The following is a 22,695-nucleotide window of genomic DNA, read 5'->3' as shown; positions in this document are numbered from 1 at the left end:
AGGATTGTTTGCCACTCTGCTCTGTATTGCTCTTCCTTTCTACAGAAAACATTTAATAAAAGTAATTGAAATAAAAATAACATATATAAATACAGTGTAAATTGATAAAGAAAGTATCTCTATGTGGAAAAAACACTGCTAATAAACAATAGCACAGTTGGAGTGGGGAGAGCCATTGTAACATAGAGGGTTGAACTAGAACCTCACAAGGCGTTACCAGTACATAGATGGTTGCCAAAAAGCTGCTTCACACATTCCATGGCAAGTATGTCAGCTCATCAGAAGCTGATGATCATTATGTGTACATTAAATTCCTTAATCTCCATAACTGAGGCTTTGCCGGTAGATGTGCTTTGCCAAAGCTAATAGGTGTCCCTGTTTCTCAGCTCAGAACTTGACCTGGCCATACACTAGTCATTTTTCAAGCAAATGTTTGAACGGACATAAGAAAATTCTCATCAGTACGTTCAATGACATGTCAAATGTCATTCAAAAGTACTTCATTGAACGTTTGCTTTTGACAATCGATGATCAAGTGAATGGACTTTCTCAAAAAAAAAAAAAAAAACCCATTCATTATTAGAAATGTGTTGACTTAAGAAAAATGTTCTATTCAGCTCCATAAATGTTCTTATCACTTTGTTCGAAAACAAACTTCAGTGTGATATCACTAACCATTAGAAACTCAAACTAATCTTCTTTAAACAAAATTTTTCAAATAAAATTGTAATAGTGTATGGCCAGCTTTTGCAGAAAAGAAAGTTGCCTTTGGACATTGATTCTTTTTTTCAATGGTAACACTTGAGGTTCTATTAGGTGTCATGTTTTCGTATCTAAAATGTTCAGGGTTAAATAAATTCAAATTAATTTTAAATAGTTCAATAGCTTCCTTGCCTTTGAGTTGCTGTCGGCTTAGGGTATCCTAAAGCCTGGTACACATTAATAGTTTTTTTTCTTTCAACCCAGTGGGCCAGTTTTTATTGAACTGGCCGATGTCTCCCAACATTCAGCCCATGTGTGATATTTTTTTTATAGCATTGGGGTTAATTTACTAAAAATGGAGAGTGCAGAATCAGGGGCAGCTTTGCATAAAAAACAATTATGTTCCAAATGTTTTTTTTTTTTTTGTCAAAGCTTAACTAGCTGAAGTTAGAAGCTGATTGGCCATTGCACCAGACTTTGTACTCTCCAGTTTTAGTAAATCATCCTTTGTAACCTAGCTGGAACAGATGAAAGACTCTTCTTGAAGACATTTTAAATTCTGGCCCTATAGTTCAGTGATTCTCAACCAGGGTTCTGTGGAACCCTAGGGTTCCTCCAGAGGTTGCTAGGGGTTCCTTCAGCATTGGGCAATTTCTGTCTCTCAGATAAGTTCCCACTGACAACACTGATCTTTTTAGCTATCTGTAAGGAGGTATGGAGGAATGTCCCCTATTGCAATAATATGGTACAAGGTCCTTTTTTGGATCAACTTTAACTGTAAAATATAACATATAAATCAAACATCAGCACAATCAATCATACCTTGCCCATACTTAGAATGTTTCCATCTCTGACCAGTTGTCAGATGGTCTTATATGACAGACGTCTGAAGTTTTATATGGACCTGGTTGAAGGGCCATTCCCACCAGATTGGATTTATTGTTGTTGTGTCCCCATGAGAACCTCTTCTCCTCATTTCCCTTTACAGGAGACAAATCTGACCAAAAAAAAAATCTCAATAGAGGCAAAGACAGCAGTTGAAATTGACAGCAGTTTTAACCCTTTCCCAATGGATCTAAAACAAAAAAAAAAAAACTTTAAACTTGATTTCGTTTTTACTAAGCCTGCAAACACAGATCAATGTTAAAGGAATGTGTGACTGTTATTCAGTGATGACACAGTAGTCGTAAACAAGTTACAAAGGAGCTTTTCAGCTTATGTTGCCATGATACTATTTAGGTAGCAAGAGCTAAATACAAACCAAACCAGCCCAGCAACAAGAATTTGTAGACGTTTCCTGCAGGCTTCTCTAGGTATGCTTACAAACTTTTTTATTTTCTCATTGAGAAATTTGCTCATTATAATAAGTCTGCCTAAAAAAACATATTTTCTTTTAACGAAAAGTGCATTAGAATGGAAAATGCATTCAGGCTGCGTGGTCCCAGCTGTTTTGTATGTGGTGTTCCTGTATCTCCATGTCCATCACCGGCCATCCCTCCAGAATTTTTTAATGAACTGGTTCCAGTGGTTTGCAGATCGGTTCTTCTATCAGCTTCCCATCCTCAATTCACAAGACAAGAATTGGAAATGAAATTGAAAAATGGAGAGATTGAGACCATCTTAGGGCGTAGGAGCAACAAACTTCTTACTATGCAAAAGAAGGAAGATGGATGGAAAGAGAAGACACATTTACCTCCACTGTCTGGCAATGGCACAATGTCCAGGTCAAGAAGCCAACAGTCTCTTCAGAAGACTTCTTCAGGTTTCTTCTCAGACTTGGCACACTTACAGGGACAGCTTGAAAAAGGCAAGTGATTTTTTCATTCCGTTGATAATTCTTTTCTTATTCCATTCCATCCAGGTCTACAGATCCTTGGTATCAAGTTGGGTTGTTTAACAAAGTGGCAAAAACATAATTTGACATGAATATATCAAAAAGTGCCCACGTTTAGATAATGGTGCCTAAAATTGTATTGTATATAAAATGTTTGTAAAACAAGTACCTACCTGTTTTGCAGTAACAAAAAACAGGAGAAGATAGCCCTGACCAGAACAATCTAGAATAGCATTTCCCAACCTTAATACCACAAGGGCCTCGGCTATGGAATGCTCTACCAATCAACATCCGCCTGGAAGAAAATCACCTGGCTTTTAGGAAAAAACTCAAGACCTTCCTCTTTTAGCAGATGGTCAAAGCTCGCCACAGCGCCTAGAGGCGATTCAGTTTGCATTGTGCGCTATACAAGTATTTCATTCATTCATTCATTCACAAGGGAACCCCTGAAATAATTTTCAGGTCACAGAGAACTCTCACTAAAATAAACCCTATATCTACATTGTACAACTCACAGTACATTATTGTGGTCAGCATGATATAATAATACATTAAAAAATAAGGAATATGTTCCATCCATCAGTTTTATGATTAGTTATAGGCAGGGTATACTCTGTTTAATAATTCAGATCCCCATCATTCTTGTCAGGTTGTGTATCATACATTGTACAAGTCTTAAAGGGGTTGTAAAGGTAAATTTTTTATTTGCTACATAGGTTCCTCTAAGCTCGTGCATTGTTGGTTCACTTACCTTTTCCTTCGATTTCCCTTCTAAATGTTTTTTTTTTTTGTCTGAATATCTCACTTCCTGTTTCTCCTCAGTAAACTTCTCACCATCATCCGAGCTGGTGGTTAGTCAGCCAGAACAGCTTACTGAACAGCTCACTGGGGAGGAACAGGAAGTGAGAAATTCAGACAAAGAAAACAAAGAAAAAAAACATTTAGAAGGGAAATCGAAGGAAAAGATAAGTGAACCAACAATGCACTAGCTTATAGGAACCTATGTAGAAAATAAAAAAATTACCTTTACAACCCCTTTAAGTTGGTCCAAGGGATAGCCTTTGATCAGCCCAATATGATTCTTCACTAAAAGTGTATGACTGCATCATTTGTATTTTGGCAGAATGCATTGCTCCCTGACTGTGCCTCATGTTTTGTTTTCTGTTCCTAACTTCACTTATACTACACTGTACTGTATGTATCAAATATATTATCCACTTGTTTCCAATAAAGCATTTTTTGGGGAAAAATACTATAGGATATGGCTTACTTAGGCCCCTTTCACACCAATGTACCGATTGGGTCCACTTGTGCATTTTTCAGGCGGGCCCAATCAGATTGTTCTCTATGGGGCGGCGGATGTCAGTGGACGTGTGTCTGCTATCACCCTCTGGCTATCGGAACTACAAGGAGTTTCCCGGTGGGCAAATGGCACAGTGGGTCGGTTTCAGTGACAGTCTGTCAAGGGTGCAGCCATGGCCGCTGGTATGAGGCTGTAGATGAGATCCTGGGATCGCCCTTGATGCTGACAGCAGAGGTCCCCTGCCATTCCTGTACACCCATTCCTGAACATACATGGTTAAGTGGAGCAAAAAATCCCCCAGTGACTTGCATGGACTGTCATCTGCCTTCTCCTCAGTGATTCGATCCTCCAAGGGATTCCCAGCAGCCTGAGCCCCTCCCATCCTCCTCCTTCTCATCCCCCTTGCAGATGACTGTGAGGAGCTCCAGCACCCTGACCTTCCTCTCCATCCAGACCATCACGAACAAGGAAGTTGGGCACCTGATCCCCATTAGCGGCAGCCCCACCACCATCCCTGCCTGCTGCTGGAGGCTGTTTGGGGAGGTGAGGGCCGGAGGACTAGCCGGGAAGGAGCAGACTGGATGGGACTCAGACTCTGCTCTCAGTGAGGAGGGGGACCCGGGTTAGCCAGTATAGGGAAGCCTGAGAATGAAGGGATCGGGGGTGAGGTCCCTGGAGGCCAGACTTAAGGATAAGAAGAGGAGACCCTGCACTGTAGTGACTGTGACATTAGAATGCAGTGAGTGGCATAGGTAAGGCTGGGGGGCTGATAGGGGCATACTGGGACAGTCTGAATAATACATGGGGGAGGGGGGTCATCTGACATGTCACCAATATTGACCCCTCTACATTAATTCATATGCATTGCGTTAAATAATTTTATCTGTGGTGTATATTAGTCTCAGCATAGAAACAATCTTAGTTCTGTCTAGTGCAAGAAATGAGGGAGTGAGGTAACAGCAGGGGATGTCATGGTAATAATCTGCAGAAATTCTTTAGGCCTTTTTTCCTTTTTTTGGTCAGCATTGGAATCCGATTGCATGGGTGTTCACATCTATGCGTTCCGATTCCTGTACCATTTGACAGATCGCACTGCTATCTGTGAACTGATCTGGGGGTGATAATAAATTTACATTGACACCACCATCAGTTCACAAATCTCAGTGTGCTATTCAGGTGCGATGTGGGAACTGGCACTGAATCGCAGGGTTTCCCGCATAGCACCAGTGTGAACCAGGATTACTCTCAGCTCTTTAAATGACAGCTCCATAGTATATGGCTAACTATATGAAAAAAATTACTATTGCAAATATTCACTGACAATCAAATATATATAGTATACTTTCTATCAATTGACTACATAAACATGAATGCCTCTTTATTATACATTATTTTTATACTTATGTGTCACTACAGTCATAGCTTCTTTGTATACATTTCACATAACCTCCTATACGTAAGTCATGCAATCTGTACACCCACCCCCCCTTCCATGTTATGCGAGTATAGGGGTGCATAGGAAATGCATGGAGTGTGCTGCAAGTATAGGGGGTGTATGGGAAATAAATGGAGTGTGCTGCAAGTATAGGGGGTGTATGGGAAATAAATGGAGTGTGCTGCGAGCAGGTTGTTCGCTTGTTTTTGTACGTGTTTGCAAAATTAAAGTGAGTCGGTCTGAGTGAAGTCCAGGGCCAAATTTTTGTCCCAGTCCAGCCCTGCCCTCTGGCATCTGATCTGATCAGGTCCGCTAAAAAACAAATGGATGGGGATACGTGTAGTATGGAGTAGTATAGATATGTAGTCCGTTTCCATCTGACCGCCCCATAAAGGAAAAGTGGGCTGTGTCCGTGTCCGCCTGCTCAGTGGGGATCAGCGAAGAGATCCCCCGCTAAGCAAGCTGATCCGCTTGGACGGAGAACACGCCATCTGAAAGGGGTCTTATGCCCTGTACACACGGTCGGACTTTCCGGTGGAAAATGTGCGATTGGATCTTGTTGTCGGAAAATCCGATCGTGCGCGGGTTCCATCTGACTTTTTCCGTAGGAATTTCCGACACACAAAGTTTGAGAGCTGGATCCAAAATTTTCCGACAACAAAATTCAATCGTTTAAATTCCGATTGTGTGTAGACAATTCCGATGGACAAAGTGCCACGCATGCTCAGAATAAATTACGAGACAAAAGCTATTGGCTACTGGCCTGTTTATAGTCCCGTCATACGTGTTCTAAACGATCGGATTTTCCTGAAATTTTGTGCGACCGTGTGTATGCAAGACAAGTTTGTGCCAAAATCCATTGGAAAAAAATCAGACGGATTTTGTTGTCTGAATGTCCGACCGTGTGTATGGGGCATTAGAGTATTTGATACCTAGAGCAGATTTAGAATCCTTTGCTATGTGTTTACTTTGGAGGTCTGGCGGATAGCCAAGATTTGGTACAACAGAGAGTAATAGGTAAAGTAAAAGATGTGAACTTTGAAGATGAATTTTTTCTTGCTGCCTATGCAGTAGCTACAGAGGTGAATGAGGGCTTGTTTTAAAGTGATTTTACTAATTGTTCAGAATATTTTAATAATTTATAGTGAATAGTCTGGTTACTTGAGCGCTGGTTTACAAAAAAGTATTATACCAGTGGCACTTGAAATCAGGTTCAGGGAATTTTTTATTTTATTTATTTATTTTTTACTACAGTGCACCATATAGTTATTGTCTTTGGTTACAGCAAGATAACTCTTTCAATAGTTTATCGTTATAGACATTATCATTTCTAAAATTTCAATTTGTAATTTAAGTTTCTTTTTATTTATGTAGGGCATGTCAAATGGTGGAAACCATCTACCAAACCCGATCAGATTAAATCATCCATGGCACCGTCAACCTCAAGTTACCTACAAACTAAAAGATATTTCACAATCATGAATGACGCAACATCGAACAGAAGCAAAGCGGAGTTACTTCCTCCCATTCTTGATGTATGGGCACAGAATGATGCAATGCAAAGGTCTATCACACTTCGGATTTAAAGGGACTGTCATTTTAACTTATACTCATATTGTCTGTGTGTATATGGCAAAGAACTGGTAAAGGATATAAGTTAAAGTATCTGTATATGGAATGCAATCCAAATGGTTTAGTACAAGGCAGGGGTGGACTGACAACTCATGGGGCCCCCGGGCAATAGGAGATTATGGGGCCCCCGGCAAGCAGACATTATGGGCCCACACAATATACACAAACACACACAAACACAGTATACACAGACATGTTTCTATTGGCTGAGAAGGTACTGAAGAGGTGGGGTAGCTATAATCTAAGGATTTTTAAACCAAAAGGATGTCGGTAAGGGACATTTCAAAGACAGATGTAAAAAAAAAAACACAGATTTTTACATAGTTTCCCTGGTTTTACTGAGGCTGGCAACCCTGATGGGGCCCCCTTGTGGCACGGGGCACTCGGGCAGTGCACGAGTGGCCCAATGGTCAGTCCGCCCCTGGTACAAGGCGATATATATCACAAGGATTGGTACTGGGACAGCCAATTTTAGTACATCCAGACATTTCCCAAATTTAATCCCAAACCTCCCATTTCCCTCTACAGCGTATCCCAGCATTATTGCTTCCCATCATCTCTTGCTTACAGAATTCTTGCAGGGGCAACTCCTGGGAGGAGGTCACTTCAAAATGACATAGGCACAACCCCAGAACCGCATCTCCAAAGAGCCCTTTCCTTACACACATTTTGTATGCAGGCTCTTAGGAGTCAAGGCAGCATTGTTTTACTTGGAAAAAAAATGAATGTATACATGTGGGGTAAAACAGAATGGAGGATAAGTGGCATTCTATAGTCCAGCAGGCAGGGCTGACGACGCTGGTTGAGATTTCAGGCTAGTAAAGGCGCTATCAGTTCAAACAGGAGCTTGCCAGATTTCTGGTCGATATTTATGTGCTTGTCAAAGCATGAGAAATGTACTGAAAGTAATGCTGTGCAAATTGATTGATCCTAACAGCTTGTAGTATAATCTTAACAAATGTCGAATTTGTACTTGGAAAGGAAACCTGTCAGACAGAACTCCGTGATTGTAAGCGATCACCTTGTAAAACAACCCATTCAGTTTAACCACTTCAGCCCCGGAAGGTTTTACCCACTTCCTGACTGGGCCCCATTTTTGCGATACGGCACTGCGTTGTTTTAACTGACAATTGCACGGGCATGTGAGGTTGTACCCAAATAAAGTTGATGTCCTTTTTTCCCCAGAAATAGGGGTTTCTTTTGGTGGTATTTGATCACCTCTGCTTTTTTTTATTTTTTGCATTATATAAATAAAAGGACTGACAATTTTGAAAAAAAACAACAATATTTTTTACTTTCTGCTATAATACATATTCAAAAAAAAAAAAAAAAAACTAATTTCTTCATCAGTTTAGGCCAATATGTATTCTGCTACATATTTTTAGTAAATAAAATCACAATACGTGTATATTTGGTTTGTGCAAAAGGTATAACATCTACAAAATACGGGATAGATTTAGGGACTTTTTATTTATTTATATTTTTTCACTAGTAATTGGGGCGATCTGCAATTTTTTGCGGGACTTTGACAATGCGGCGGACAAATCTGACCCTAAGTGACACTCTTTGGTGACCAGTGACACCAATACAGTGATCAGTGCTATAAAAATGCACTGATCACTGTATAAATGGCACTAGCAGGGAAGGGGTTTACACGTGGGGGCGATCAAGGGGTTAAAATGTGTTCCCTGGGAGGTGTTTCTAACTGTAGGGGGAAGTGTTACACTGGAGGAAAGGAGAGATCGTGATACACCTTAGCTGAAACATGATCTCTCACTTTTCTTCCCTGACAGGTCAGCAGTGTGCTTTGTCTACATCAACACACCACTGATCCGTCTCTCCGCAGACTGGGTCGCTGTGGCTGTTGCGGCCTCCGGACCCACTGATTGAACACAGCGGGAGCCAATCACAGCAGGAGCGGCATGTGCAAAATATCCCTGGTCGCCCTGCCGCAGTAAATGTATGTGGGGCAGTCCGGAAGCGGTTAAAATAGAAATGAAAGGCAAAAAATGTTTGTATAGATTTAAAAATACATTATAAAAAATACATATCAACCACATGTGATGCTGAGCCTCCATGAGTCAAACTAAACGTGGATTAGGACAAGAAAAGTAAGTGACCATCGACTTGAGATTTGATGGAAAGCTTTGATATTTTTGCAAAAAAAGTACATGAATGCTATATTGGTGCATAGGGGAGCTGGAATTTGGAAAAAAAAAAAAAGTGTACGAAAGATGAACTTACTCTTTAAGAATACTCTGAATGTTTTTCTTCAAGCTACTAGATTCCAAAGGCTATATACATAAACCCCTTTAGAGACGAGCATACGAAGAAATGTAACCTCATGGAAGTGCGTCTTCTTCTGTGTTGCATCATCTACTGTATGCACCACTATGATTGTACTGCTGTTAGTCCCTAACCAAGAGCTCTGGGTCTCCTACTATTAACTGGAAACCGGGAGGCCCGGTTCCCGAACACCTGATCACTGTGGTGATAGCCTCTGATTGGCTGACACAGTAATGAGTCACTGTACATCCCACCCCTGGGTCTTTTTCTTCTCTCGAATGGAAAAAAAATATATATTGTATCTTTTGTCCTTGCTAAAGGAATAAAATGTAAACAAAAATCAATGTAAAGAAAACAAAAAACAAAGATAAAATAGCTAGATTAGGGTTTGATCTAGGTCAGAGAGTCAGGGTTAGAGCCAGGTTATGTTTATGTTTATAAATTTGCTCTGAAAGTCTGAGCATGAACATATTTTCCATGCATAATAAATTATATATATATATATATATATATATATATATATATATATATTATTTTTTTTATTTTTTTTTTATTTCCGTATGGTTTATACTTCCAGAGTAAAGGGATGTTTATAACTGCTGTCTCTTTTTTTCGCAGAAGAATAGTTTTATTCATCTTTAGAGAACAAACAAAATACAAACAGTAATAAACATTTGTGGCACAAAGCCTTGTTACATAGCAGAATATGCATATATAAAATTAAAATTCATATAAAATCAAAAAGTTTCACAGTACAAATTGAAAGAACCTACACCAGATCAAATGACAGCACCCGGCAATCAGAGGTCAAGGGAAGGAGGGGGCTTTTAAGGATGGAGGATATGAAGGATCAAAATAGGAGGAGCGAAAAAATCAAGAGGTAATCATATGTGTAAAGGTGAACCGTCTCCAGCCATCTGTACCCCTATAAATGACAGAACTTGACATCTCTAAAAGAGGGGGCAAATTGTCTAGCAACAAAATACCATAGTGTTAGGTCTCTAGCTTCTACCCAAGCAGCCCAGATTTTGTCAAATTTTTAGAGCATTTCCGGTCCATGTATGTACGTTTTCTACAATCGTAAAGCTGAATTTATCATCGATCTCCACTGATGAACAGTCAGAGGGTCCCACCAAATTGCAGCAGCATGTGTCCCACCAAATTGCAGCAGCATGTGTCCCACCAAATTGCAGCAGCGTGTGTCACCACTAAATTGCAGCAGCATGTGTCCCACCAAATTGCAGCAGCATGTGTCCCACCAAATTGCAGCAGCATGTGTCCGAAAGTTTAATATGTGTGCTGCCGCCGACCAAGTAAAATTTAAATATGGGAAGGCATGGCAAGCTTCTGCTTACCTCTTGATGATCCTCTCAGGCGCTACGTTCGACGGAGCACCCGAGTGCCGACGTCACTTCTTTTGAGTGACGTCGGAACTAGAACAGAAAACGCCACCCATGTCCTAGGTCAGTGATGGTGAACCTTGGCACCCCAGATGTTTTGGAACTACATTTCCCATGATGCTCAACAACACTGCAGAGTGCATGAGCATCATGGGATATGTAGTTCCAAAACATCTGGGGTGCCAAGGTTGGCCATCACTGTCCTAGGTGAAAGTGTACCCATTGTGTCCTTGCTAGAATATCCACTGTTTCTTGAATTTATTGTAAAGTACACAATATAGTCAAGGAATGAGGCCTTGCTTATCCTCCCTTTTATCCAACAATGATATTATTGAAGATTGCTTAAGTTTTACTTCATGGTAGCAGGTCTGCGCCTGTATAGCATGCCTAAATTGTAGGAATTTAAAAAAACTTTGGTTTGGGATATCATATTCATTGCTTAATTGAGTAAAAGTTTTTAACACATCATCCTGAAATAATTGCACTATATGCTTCAGCCCCTGAATCTTCCATAAATCAAACCCCTCCAATTTGAATAGTGAGCCATAATTGGAGTTGTTCAATATTAGAGTAAAAAAAGTATACCCGGTAACACTTGTAATCTTTTTAATTTCCTGCCAAATGTTATCAAATAGTTTACCATTTAAGAAACTTTTATCCCGTAGCTGGTTTCTTGTCTCCAATAACAAAATTAGTGGGTATTCACTAGGGATGGGCGAACCGCCCCGAGCATAAGGAGTGATCCCAGGCCCTCTCCAGCCTTCCGGAACTTCCACGGCTGCAGAGCAACAGAGTCCTGATTGCAGTTCCATCATGTAGTAGTGTGGCTCCTGCTACATGGATGCAAGCCGGGTCAGCGGTTCGTCACAATGGCCACATCGGACCCAGGCAGTGACTGCTGCGGTCAGGATCTGGCACTCCGAGCACAGCAGACACAACCGCTCGGTCCCCTCAATCACTCCCAGGTTGAACCCCCCACAAGGCTCCAGCCGTACACTGGTATCTACCAGTGCCCGCTCCTGCTTCTCAGGCAACCACGTTATGGTGGGTAGCAGCCGGCTACCTTTTGCCATCTGCCTCATGGTGTCTGCTGCTAGCAGGAAACTTGGTCTCTTCTAGAGTGTAGCACCGCCCCCCTCGCTTCCAGATGGGCTGGTGCCTGTGGGACTGGTAGGCAGACTCCTCCCTGGGCATGCTGCTGTAACCCCTTGTTAGACATACTAAAGTTAGCAGGCATGCTGATGCTAGCAGGACTTGTCCAGGCATGTTGCTCTGCACTGATTGTGCCGCAGCAACTGGGAACTGATGACCTCTGACTTTCCCGGTGGTTGCCAGTAGCAACAATAAAGTTTGTAGGCAATGTCCTACTAAAGGGCACTATCACAGCACAGTCCCGCCCGTAGGCACCCACAGGTTTCTCTCGATCACCCCAGGCAACAGTAGACACTTCCAGGCACACTTTACTGAATAATGCAGGAGTTTGGAGTAAAAGTCAAAGATGCCCAGCATTTGCAGAGTGCTGGGCATATTTATAATCCAGTGAAGGATGTCCAGGATTAGCAGAATGCTGGACATATTTGTAATCCATGGGCGCGATCGCCGGCCGTAGTTGCCACGGGTAACAGCACATGTTGAAAAGTCAGTGAATTGCAGGATTTAGTATAAGTGTCCGCCCCAGCACTGGTTGAGGCCACTGGGTAAGCAAGTGGCAACAATTTGTAATGTCTCCCACTGGTTTCTATGGGCAATGACACTTATTATTACAGTTCTGAATAGCAGGCAGAGTTCAATTCCTCAATACTGGTGGAACAAGCACAGTTCTTTGGCTTGATTCCTTGGTTGCTAGGGGCAAGGGCTGGCAGGTTACCCATGAACAGGTGGTCCTGGAATGAGCCCCCAAATGTAGCGGTACCCCCGTAGGGGCTGCTGAAAGTTGTGACCCACCTGTCACCCTGCCCAGCCCGGCATTCACTTCCCAATCATTCTTTTTAGACAATGAACAGTCCATGTGATTGTTTTGAATTTTTATTGAGGGATTTGAACTTGGATAGGGATAGGAATATATGGGATGCCCAGTAGAACAAGCAATTGGTTGATTGTATATCAATCAGTTCAGACAACTATACACACTACTCCAGTCTCCTCCAGTACATCTCTTGCTTGAAGAATGTTACTCTCACTCGCTCTCGCTCTCTCCTGCACAACACTTTACTCCAGGCACAGCTGGCACATGGTTAGGCCCAACTCTGACTCAGTCAGACCTCAGAAACTGCCTTTTGCAGGCAGGGACCACAGGTCCCTTTTAGTGTAGCAAAAAAAATAAAAGAATAAGAAGTCTTTAGTGCTAGCTGTCCTATGGTAGACTACTGTGCCCAGTAAGCCCTCTTCAGGCCCTGCCAGCCCTCCTGGCTGTAGCTGTCTGACTTCACTGCCCATGACATTGCAATCCTCACTGGCTCCACACCCAGCTCTGACTGATTCCTCTCAGTTCTCTCTGGCATGCCTCTCCAGTCCTCCCGACTGCCCATATCACTCACCAGCCCTCCTGGCTGCAAAACCGGTGGTTCCCTCATGAAGACTTGCCTGGCCGTACTAGCTCCTGCTGTCCTCCTCTGACTCCTCTCCATGCCTCCTGTTCAGATCCTTCAGGAGTTCTTGTAGGGATCTGTCCTGCACATACCCCCCCTAGACAGGGGAGCTCCCTCAAGAGCCCCGGCAGCCTTGTGCTCCATTCTCAGTGCTTCCACCGCATAACTCCTCCCCAGCTGGGCTGACCCTGGGTATTTCAAGGAGGCCTGCCCCCTGCCAATCCTAGTTGGGGATTGGCCAGGGCTCCTTGAGACACCATAGACAGCTCCACCTCTCTTCCCCGCCCTTCTTTTAGAATCCTCTAGAAGGAAAAGGGAGTGAAGTGATGCTGTCTGTGAGTCACAGCTGCTACACTGAGCTACTCCCAGCCCTACACAGATCAAAACAAATAGGCCTAGTTGGAAGCTGAAATTGACCTGCTCAAACCAAAAAAATTAGCTCTAGAACCTAGCTACGTAGAGGGTGCTACAAATATATCCAATCAAGATAGAGGGGCCTTAGTGAAGGTGTTAGATTGTCAGCTTCTATGCGGTCAGAGATGGAAAATAATGATTTGGTTTTCTCTATAAACTGTTGCAAAATTTACCAGCATTATATACAAAGAAAACTACTTTTTTTTTAATATGATAGGACAAATAAACTAGGTCATTATAAAAGAAACCCTTAAAAAATAAAACTCACATAACCACACTTTTCTGGAACAAACATCTGATAAAAAGAGATTTGTTTTGCAGCTGTGGTTTACATTCTACCTTTCTTTGGCAGAAAGTTCAGATCTACTTACTGGTACAATCCAGTGACAATTGGGGACATAGCCTACCTGTTCAGGGCTCAGTTTTTTTATCAGCACCCAATTATTTTTGTCATTAATCTGCTAATCTGGGAACCCCTTTCGTTTACCTATCTCTAATGCATGAGATAACAGATTATTGGTACTAAGCTTCTCACAGCCACCAATCACATTCAAACTTACCTTACTTTACTTGTTCGCATATCAATGGTGATACATAAAGCAAAGAAAGAATCTGCACAGATTCACAGAACAGATTTGTAAAAAAAGAAATGCCCTAAAAGGGATTGTATGGGTGGAGGTGTATTTTAGAAGGTGAAAACAGAAGTACCAGAGTATATAAAATTACATTTTTTATTACAACATCACATTATACAAGTTAAAGTAGTAAATATTCCTAAAAACATAGGATATAAATTACAAATGCACTTGCTTTTACATTGTTTGTTGAATCACTCATAGACTCCAAAAGGGGGTCATATAATAGATGTGATCATACAAAATCCCAACATGTTTTGGAAAAACGGAGGATGGGGATAACAGTATTCACTTCCTTCCTCAGGGGTTTAAGCAAAGGCAAGCTGTATAGAGTCTAGTAGAAAAAAAAGATTATGTAAATATAATAAATAATAAAATAAAAGTATATGTGCATATTCACTTAATGAAAAAGGTGTTGCAAAAGCATAGCGGAAGCTGTCAGAAACATGGGACAAACATAGTACATTTTTAATATCCTGGTTACATTAGTGCATGAGCCAAATTGAAGAGCGATGGAGCCTCGAGCCTCCAAATTTATTCCATAAATAATGTTGGATCAATAAGGGATGGATTCAGTCATTTCAGTCATTTAATCATCAAATAGGTGGAAGAAAAACAAAGCATTAGACTGGGAAATTCCCAGCTACGCTTAGTGGTGCATTGTGGTCTCTGCTGTTTAAACCATCAGGCAGCAAATCAAATCTAGCAGGGAATATCCATAAAGTCCAGAAAAGGGCCAGTCTACCATGAAACAATAGAAAAAAATATATATATCAAATAAAAACGAAAGTAAAGGGAAGATGCATGAATAATCTATATATGTATATATCCATCCATTAACAATGATAAGCCTGCCACACATGCCTAGGGTACAGCATGAAGGATATCTTAAGTAAGACAAAGAGATAAAAATCTCAGACCTTTCCATATATGAAAGCATAGGAAATACCTTCAATATAAAAGGCAGAAATGGCAGAGTTAGCAGTGTAAGATCCGGATAAATAAATCAGCAAACCAACTCTATCTGTAAATCAATCTCTCACCTGGTTTTAGCATACTGAATGTGTGACTGAATCCTGGCTGTGCAGCAAAAAAACTAGTGCACTAATGCAGGCATACATGGTCGCATTTCGAACAAATTTTCTTTTCAAAATCAGAAAGTTTTTTTTTTTTTGTGATCCAATGATGCCACCATTGATTTTCGAAATTCGGCCGACCAAGCCTTCAATTTCACCTCATGTTGGTACAGAAAATAATTTGTGACCGGGAATCTTCTTTTCTCTCCGTAAATTTTCTTTTCTTATTACATTTCTCGCATGATTCTCCCATCATTGATTAGAATATCGTTTGTTTTCCCCAAAATTTCCAACATGTCCGATTCCTCAAATGTAATTTCTGCACGAAAATCAGCTGTTGTTGCAGCCCACTAATGATGCGAACTTCATACGAAAATTCTTATGCCGCGTACACACGGGCGGACTGTATGGCGTACTTAGTCCGTTCGAAACACATTTCAGCGGACAGTCCGCTCGTGTGTGGGCTTCAGCGGACTTTTTCAGCATGCAGTCTGGCGTACTAAGTATTTCGGATTATTCGAAATTCTGTCCGTCGTACTTTGGTTTCAGCGGACAATCCGCTCGTCAGTATGCTAGTTCGACGGACTAAGAATGGCGCATGCCCAGAAAGGATTTACACGGCGGAAGGGTGCTTTGCTGTGTATTGGACTTCCTATTTCTAGTCCCGTCGTACGTGCTGTACACGTCATCGCGCAAGCTTTCGACGGACTGTTTGTGCATCCGTGTGTGGTCAAGTCCGTTCAGTCGAAAGTACGACGGACTGTCCGTCGGATTGTATGACGAACTAAGTACGCCATACAGTCCGCCCGTGTGTACGCGGCATAAGATACGATTTTCGAAAGAAAATTCTTTCAAAATTCAAACTGTGTATGGCCGGCATAAGAGATTATTTAAGCCAGGAAAACACAGGGATAATTGATCGATTAATCTATTGAAATCAGCTGGGGTGAAACATTCAGACGTAGGTAGAGCTATCAGTTGATGAGATTAACTCATCAGCTGGATGTGGGGCTTGTATAACTCGACCATAGGGCACTACCCCGGCCAGTGCGGCGTCCGGCGTCACCGCACATGGGCACGGCAACATCACACGGAGACATGGCCGCTGGCACAGAGAGAGGGCAGACAAGTACTGGAAAGATGAAAGAGCCAGATCGCACATGCGCCGCAGGGATAACGTCCAAGTGGCCAAATGGTGTACTGCAGCTAATTTAGATGGAATATAAGAGCTGGAGCAGATGGAAAAATACACACAGAAAAAAGCCAAGGCGTGTCCCTGCGGAGGTGCAACACACTGCAGCCCTTACAGAGAGGGCTCAATGATGTAGTGACACCAAAGGGCCACCCATGTGCCAGGGAGCCTCAATAAGCCACTGACAGCAAACAGACCACCACAGTACACTTAGTTCATTCCAAACATCGAGAATCTTAAAAAGTATTGAAAAAATTCAAAAGGTTTGTAGATCTGTACATCCATGTTTTATCAATGAATATCAACGTTCATGTAGCACCGGTACTCCTAATGAGTACGCGCTATGTGTTTAAATTTAGTTTTTGCTCAAAACTGTAGTGAGTTTTTGGGTTAATTGTGCTTAACTGTACTTTGGCATCAGTTTGGCTGGGCTGTATAGAAGTTCTGCCTGGTCATAGGTGGGGTTGTACACCTGTGGGAGGCTTTAGAATGCAGTCTGGTTGGACGCATTGGGTACCAATCTTTATCTTGGAGCCAATCAGTGGGTGCGTTTGTCTCATTGCGTAGTCCGGGAAAGGGTACTTAAGGTGCCGAAGTCACGTGGTTCTGGGTTCTGGTCCAGAAGTTGTTGCTGACTCGATGGTCCTGGTCCTCCTGACCAGCCCCCGGGAGCCCTCATGGCCTGAGGTGTGGATCCATCCGTTTCCGAGCCTCAGAACTGGCTAGTTCGAGGTGCAGTAACTTAAAGGAGGATTCTAAGGTGTTCTGGTGCCGTCTCGGGTTTTGGAGAGGCCCAACAACTCTACACGCGACCAGGGGAGGACTCTTCAATCCTGGAAGCTGAGCTGCCATGGACATTGATTGAATCCACAATTCTTACAGTATCGCCGGACCGGCTGAAAGATTCTAGTACAGTAAGAAAAGTTCCTACTTCTACCCTTCCAGTTGTAACTAAGTTTCCAACCAAGTCTGCGTGAGAGACTTTGAAAATCTAGAATTACCTGTTGGCTGTTAAACCCAAAACTTAAGGTTTTATCCAACAGTTAAAGAATCCAGTTGCGAGCGGCTGTTCCCTGGATTGTGTACATAGAGAGAGACTTTTGTTGAAGTCAGCAGTTGCAAGCACCTGAGCTAAACTCTACCCCTCTATTCCCAACTTAGAGACTGAGTTGTTCAACCGTTTTGTGCAAAATAAAAATCCTAACAAGGAATATAAGTGTCGGTCTCTACAGTTACTGGGTTATCAACCCTGGGAACCCCTAGACAAAGACAACGAGTACAAGCTGGAGGAGGTAATCGGTAAACCCAGAAAAATTCAGCAGCTCCTTTGGGGGTTAGTGCTACATTCATAAAAAGGTATTCACAAAACAGAGAGACTCATGTGACGTGTGCCATGGCATTTGTCCACCAATGGTTACTAAAAACTGTTAAAGTTAAAATGGATCATTTGCCCAAGGAAATATTTGAAATGTTATATTTATAGATGTACGGTGATCCATATATACAGTATATTGCGCAATTGGATTATAAATTAAAGTAGAATGTGAAGCCTTACATACACCCACTGAAGTGACTAGCCTCAAGTGATACACAGAGATGAAAAATCCTCCTACATAACTTGAACTGGTTTATCTGCAGCCCTCTTTTTCTCTACAGCCTTCTAAAATAGACAGATCAATGGCTAAGTCTCAGCTCCAGCAGGCAGGGGCGGGATCTGACATCACATACTGCACAGCATAGAGAGGAAGCTGAGTGTAATCTGACCGGAGGGAATGGACACACCTTCCTCAACAGAGTCTCATAGGGAAACATGCACAGATGAGTCCTTCAGCCATCTTCTGTGTTCTGGGGGAGATGAAAGTGAACCACCTCCTGAGATTCTGTGGTGTCAGATAACTTGTCAGAAAAGAATAATGCAGATAGCAGAGGAAAGAGAAAGGAAACCAAAATCACACTCAATGTTTTTGATTGAGGCTAGTACACACTATAGAGGGATAAGCTCTGTTCATTTTTAATTTCAGAAATTTAAAACCACTTAAATTATCTGTATAGAATAAGATGCACATCATATCCTTGTGCATATAAACCCATGGGCTTATTATCAGAACTGGGTTAAGATCTGTACTGTGGGAGATATGGGCTTGAGGGGGAATTGTACTGGCAGGAGTGGGTTATTTTGGGTTCTATTCTGTGCAGTGGCCTGCACATTATGCACTCCTGAGCCCTGCACTTTGTGCGTTACCCACTCCTGAAAGTAAAGGTGTAAGTACTGTGGCATATGTGTGCTATGAAGACAGTGAGTAGGTTAACCACCTAAGGGCCGAGCCTCTTTCTGAGATTTGATGTTTACAAGTTAAAAACTTTTGTTTTGCTAGAAAATTACCCCCAAACATTATATATATTTTTTCTAACACCCTAGAGAATAAAATGGCGGTGGTTGCAATACTTTCTGTCACACCATATTTGCACAACGGTCTTAGAAGCGCACTTTTTTTGGAAAAAATACACTTTTTTGAATTAAAAAGTAAGACAACAGTAAAGTTATTAATTTTTTTTTCATATTGTGAAAGATAATTTTACGCAGAGTAAATTGATACCCAACATGTCATGCTTCAAAATTGCACCCACTCATGGAATAGATCTATATATCTATAATTATTGACCTTGCTCTAACGATCGCAGCGATACCTCACATTGTGGTTTGAACACCGTTTTCATATTCAGGCGCTACTCACGTATGCGTTCGCTTCTGCGCGCAAGCTCAGTGGGACGGGGTGCTTTTAAAAAATATATTCATTTTTATTATTTATTTTACCTTTTATTTTTTTATTTTTACACTGTTCTTTTTAAAAAAAATATTGTGTCATTTTTTTTCCTATTACAAGGAATGTAAACATCCCTTGTAATAAAAAAAATCATGACGGGACCTCTTAAATATGAGATCTGGGGTCAAAAAGACCTCAGATCCCACATTTACACTAAAATGCAATAAAAAATAAAATGTCCCTTTAAGAGCTATGGGCGGAAGTGACGTTTTGATGTTGCTGCCACCCTGGAATTGTATGGAGACAGGTGGGGGCCACCTTCCCCTGACTTGTCTCCATACCACACAGGACCCGATCGCCTCCGCTGCTGCCGACTGCTCCAGTAAGTGAAGGAGGGCACCAGAGTATGGCGGGAGGGGGTGGCCCTCTCCCACTGCTGATAAAAGTGATCTTGCGGTGAATCCGCCGCAGAGACCACTTTTATCTGAAAGCGGACTGCTCGTTGAAGAAGAGGATACTGGGGTTATGGCAGCTAGCTCCTGCCATAACAATGGTATTCCTCTTTAACCACTTGGGATCCGCGCTATTGCCAAATGACGGCATTAGCGCGGACCTACATTTCCGGGACTACGTCTATTGACGTCGTCCCGTGTACGAGCGGCCTGCGCGCCCCCTGAGTCCATGAGTCCATGAGACTCGCCTGATCACCGATCCGTGCAAGGGGTCGATCCCGACCCCTTATCACGTGATCAGCTGTCAGCCAATGACAGCTGATCATGTGATAGAACGGAGCCGGTAATCGGCTATTATTCCTCCTCGCGATGACAGCGCGAGGAGAAAAAAAAAAGCCGATCACCGGCGGCCGTGATCGGGACATCAGTCCCGATCACGGCCAGCAATACAAGCAACCACCTGCCCCCTGCCAGTGCCCACCTGCCTCCCGCAGTGCCATCCTGAATAAAAGTAAGTGCCCCCCGTCAGTGCCCCCCGTCAGTGCCCATAGTGCCCACAGTGCCACCCACAGTGCCACCCACAGTGCCACCCCACAGTGCCACCCACAGTGCCACCCACAGTGCCCACAATCTGCCTCAAAGGTGCTGCACCCCAGTGCCGCCCATCAGTGCCCAGCAGTGCCGCCCATCAGTGCCCAGCAGTGCCGCCCATCAGTGCCCACAGTGCCACCCACAGTGCCACCCACAGTGCCACCCACAGTGCCACCCACAGTGCCACCCCACAGTGCCACCCACAGTGCCACCCACAGTGCCCACAATCTGCCTCAAAGGTGCTGCACCCCAGTGCCGCCCATCAGTGCCCAGCAGTGCCGCCCATCAGTGCCCAGCAGTGCCGCCCATCAGTGCCCAGCAGTGCCACCTATCAGTGCCCATCAGTCCCATCTATCTGTGGTACCTATCAGTGCCCATCCGTGCCACCCATCCGTGCCACTTATCCGTGCCACCCATCCGTGCCATCTTATCTGTGCCCATCTTTGCCCATCAGTGCCGCCTTATCTGTGCCCATCGGTGCCGCCTTATCTGTGCCTATTAGTGCCGCCTTAACTATGCCTATCAGTGCCCACCAGTGCAGCCTATCAGTGCCCACCAATGCAGCCTATCAGTGCCCACCAATGCAGCCCATCAGTGCCCACCAATGCAGCCTATCAGTGCCGCCTAATCAGCGCACTTCAATGAAGGAGAAAAATTACCCGTTTGCAAAATTTTATAACAAACTATTAAAACATGATTTTTTTTTTTTTTTTTACATCTTTTTTTGTTTGTTTAGCAAAAAATAAAACTCCGAGCTGTAACTAAATACCACCAAAAGAAAACTCTATTTGTGGGAAATAAATGATAAAAATTTCATTTGGGTACAGTGTTGTATGCCCGCGCAATTGTCATTCAAAGTGCATCAGCGCTGAAAGCTGAAAATTGGTCTGGGACTGAGGGGGGTTTAAGTGCCCAGTAAGCAAGTGGTTAAAATGGAAGTAAACCCTTCCAAACAACTTTGACCTACAGGTAAGCCTAGATTAAGGCTTACCTGTAGGTCCAAGTAATATCTCCTAAACCTATATGGTTTAGGAGATATTTGCCCGAAAATGGGCACCGCTGTCTACGGCGCATGCGCCGTAGACAGCGGCGCGCATGCGCACTAAATGCGGCAAGTCCAAGAATGGATTTGCCAAATTTGTCGACTCCCGTGCGCATGCGCGGGAGTGACGTCATCGCGGCCTCGCCGTATGACAGCGGCGGAGCTGCGAGGCGCGACTCCCGTGCGCATGCGCGGGAGTGACGTCATCGCGGCTTCGCCGCTGTCATTGGTCGGAGCTGCGAGACGCCACCAGCAAGGTGGACGCGGCGGACTACAGGGATCAGCGGCGACTTCGCTGGCTCCTGTGTCAGGTAAGTGACACATAATGAGCTACTATGCGATGCATAGCAGTCCATTATGCTTTACCTTTGCAGGGAAAAAAAGAGGAAGTAAACCCATCAGGGTTTACTTCCTCTTTAAAGTAGCAATGTAAAACGACGACAGGCGGTCTGTAAGTCATTAAGGTATACCGCCCAACTATCTGTGATGAGAACAAGGACACCTTTTATCAGAAAGTATGTAGGCAAAAGATACATCCCCTTTAACCACCTTCAGACCGGACCATTTTGCTGGTAAATGACCAGAGGTCTTTTTACAATTTGGCACTGCGCTGCTTTAACTGGTAATTGCGCGGTCATGCAATGTTGTACCCAAACAAAATTTGCGTCCTTTTCTTCCCACAAATAGAGCTTTCTTTTGATGGTATTTGATTGCCTCTGCGATTTTTATTTTTTGCGATATAAACGTAAAAAGGCCGCAAATTTTGAAAAAAAATGATATTTTCTACTTTTTGTTATTAGAAAAATCCAATAAACTCAATTTTAGTCATACATTTAGGCCAAAATGTATTCAGCCACATGTCTTTGGTAAAAAAAAAGTCAATAATTGTATATTTATTGGTTTGCGCAAAAGTTGTCACATCTACAAACTGAGGTACGTTTTCTGGAATTTACGCAGCTTTTAGTTTACGACTGCCTATCTCATTTCTTGAGGTGCTAAAATGGCAGGGCAGTACAAAACCCCCCCAAATGACCCCATTTTGGAAAGTAGACACCCTAAGGAAATTGATAAGTGGCATGTTGAGCCCATTGAATATTTTATTTTTTTTGCCTTAAGTGATTGAATAATGACAAAAAAAAATTATTATTTTTTTTTTACACAAAGTTGTCACTAAATGATATATTGCTCACACATGCTATGGGCATATGTGAAATGACACCCCAAAATAAATTCTGCTGCTTCTCCTGAGTACGGGGATACCCATATGTGGGACTTTTTGGGAGCCTAGCCGCGTACGGGGCCCCGAAAACCAAGCACCGCCTTCAGGCTTTCTAAGGGCGTAAATTTT

General features: G+C 42.8%; 1 long non-coding RNA gene across 1 annotated transcript; it reads left to right on the top strand.

The window, feature by feature from the left end:
• Positions 1-1,885: 1,885 nt before the first annotated feature.
• On the top strand, positions 1,886-9,669 carry LOC143940995 (uncharacterized). Its single transcript, XR_013263964.1, has 3 exons — positions 1,886-2,015; positions 2,107-2,509; positions 6,649-9,669. It is a non-coding gene; the product is annotated as an uncharacterized LOC143940995 (long non-coding RNA).
• The last annotated feature ends 13,026 nt before the right edge of the window (positions 9,670-22,695 follow it).

Source organism: Lithobates pipiens, unplaced genomic scaffold (genome assembly GCF_037356315.1).
Source record: "Lithobates pipiens isolate NorthernLeopardFrog02 unplaced genomic scaffold, aLitPip1_a1.2 Scaffold_3, whole genome shotgun sequence".
Taxonomy (NCBI): Eukaryota; Metazoa; Chordata; class Amphibia; order Anura; family Ranidae; genus Lithobates; species Lithobates pipiens.
Note: the sequence above shows the minus strand (reverse complement) of the source record. Positions and strands in the feature narration are given on the sequence as shown.